Source organism: Triticum urartu, chromosome 7, assembly GCF_003073215.2.
Source record: "Triticum urartu cultivar G1812 chromosome 7, Tu2.1, whole genome shotgun sequence".
Lineage (NCBI taxonomy): Eukaryota > Viridiplantae > Streptophyta > Magnoliopsida > Poales > Poaceae > Triticum > Triticum urartu.
The window spans coordinates 306,906,423-306,908,583 of NC_053028.1; the positions used below are offsets into that span (position 1 = coordinate 306,906,423).

Genomic DNA, 2,161 nt, shown 5'->3' on the forward strand with positions numbered 1-2,161 from the left:
TATATACCATTTTCGACACTCCAAAGGTTGAAAATGTTTTTTTTGCAAATAAAACTCATTTTTGAGATCAATTTTTAAAGATATTTGTATTATTCCAGGTTTGTTATTTTTCTGAAAAACAAGTCTCACTTGTGACACGATGCTATTGCTCTTATATTTTTAATTCTATGATGTTATAAAATAGGTGACATGATTTAGCATATTATTTAATTGATTACGACCAATTTAGATGGTTATAAAATCGTCAAAGTGTGTACTACATTGTGATTGGTGGAACCGTTTGTGGCACGGATCGATGAGATGGCAGACATCCTACCATCCATTGCTAGCAATCCAACGTCCATCCATCCGTCCATGCAAAGAAAGGAAAAAAAACCCACCGCACCAAACCCTACCTCTCTCTCACCTCTCGTCCCTTCCTTCCGCCCGCCGCCTCCCTCTCTCTGTCCCCGATCCAGATCGGCCTCTCCCTCACCCCTCGCGCCACGCCCTCCTTCCCTCGCGCTGGCACCGGCGGCGCCCTCCTTCCTTTCTATCACCGGCGGCGCCCTCCTTCCTTTCTGTCACCGGCGGCGCCCTTCTTCCCTCGCACTGCACCCGAACCTCGCTCCCGCTCCGAGCTCTTCTTCCTCCGCCCATGCCCCCAACCCCACCCCTTCTCCTTCCCTCAGATCTCGATCTGGCACCGCCCCCAACCCCACCGCCACCGCCACCATCGACGACCCTCGCCGTAGACGAGGTTGAGGCCGACCCAAGATCGAGCCCATGCCCAGAGCCGCCCCCAAGATTCGCAGGCAACCCCACGCCAATCAGGACCTCGATCTGGATCGAGCAGGCACTCTCCACCGACGGGGCTTGGGCAGGCGAGCCAATCGCAGCGGATTCGGCCCTCAGCTCCTCCGGTGGCCAGAAAGGCGCCGCAAAGGCTCACGGAGCACGGGGACGTCGCTCGCCGCCCTCACCGCACCTCCATTCCCCTCCACCACCTTCCCTCCCTCCCTCTACACGCTCGTCTATATAAGGTATGCCTCCCTCTCCCCTCACCTCTCTCCCCGCACTTCCGGAAGTCGGGGTCTAGGGTTTGGTGCGCCGGTGCACTGATGGATCTGGCGGGGTTGCTGGTGTGCTGCAGGAGGGCGGCCGGATGTCGGACGCGCCGGCGAGCCCGCCGGGCGGCGTCTTCGGCGGCGTCAGGGAGCAGGACAGGTTCCTGCCCATCGCCAACATCAGCAGCATCATGAAGAAGGCCATCCTGGCCAACGGCAAGATCGCCAAGGACGCCAAGGAGACCGTGCGGGAGTGCATCTCGGAGTTCATTGCTTCATCGCCAGCGAGTGAGTGCCTCTGTTGACCGCTGCCGCTCTGTTTTGCCTGCCCGAATCAAGTGTGGTCTGGTGCTGACCTGTTGCCGTTTTGTCTTGTCTGTATTGTAGGGCGAGCGACAAGTGCCAGAGGGAGAAGTGCAAGACCATCAACATCGACGACCTGCTCTGGGCGATGGCCACGCTAGGCTTTCAGGAGTACATTGAGCCCCTCAAGGTTTATCTGCAGAATTACAGAGAGGTGCATGCCCATTTAGCCATGTGGGATTTTTTATCTGAACTAATTGGGGATGGATTAGTGCTTTGAGAGTTAGGTAGGTCCATGATAGTTTAATATGTTGCTGTTGTAGCCTGAAAAGCTCTGTTTGGCACTTTTGTTAGTCCTAGTTGGCAAAATTAAACACTCATGTTCAGCTTGGTGACTGATCAGACCCCACACTGCCTGGCACCAATCATCTTATTGTCCTTAGAACAAGTGTTGATTTATCCCTCCAATTACTACTGTCATTGAGATCTTCAATTCTTTTCTGTACTGTTAATTTAGATAACTGAATGATTTGAAGCACTAAGAATTGTCTCCGGAGTCCAACTATTAAACTATTTAAGTAGCTACTGAATCTGCTTGCTTGGTTATGGCAGACATACATGTCTTACAAATTCGTTATTCTTGTTTGAAGCTAAGCTAGGCTACTATAGTTCCAGCAAAAAATAGGGGAGCCGCTCTTTTTGTTCTTCACTAATAAATTCTTGTTTGAATGCATATCCTGGGGGTGGTGAAGCTGGGAGCCTTTCCTCCCCATAAAAATACTTTGCTCTTCATTATGAGCAATGCCCTTATA

The 2,161-nt window shown here is 51.8% G+C and overlaps 1 pseudogene; it reads left to right on the forward strand.

The window, feature by feature from the left end:
- The first annotated feature begins 937 nt into the window (after positions 1–937).
- On the forward strand, positions 938–1,640 carry LOC125522921 (annotated as a pseudogene).
- Positions 1,641–2,161: the final 521 nt, after the last annotated feature.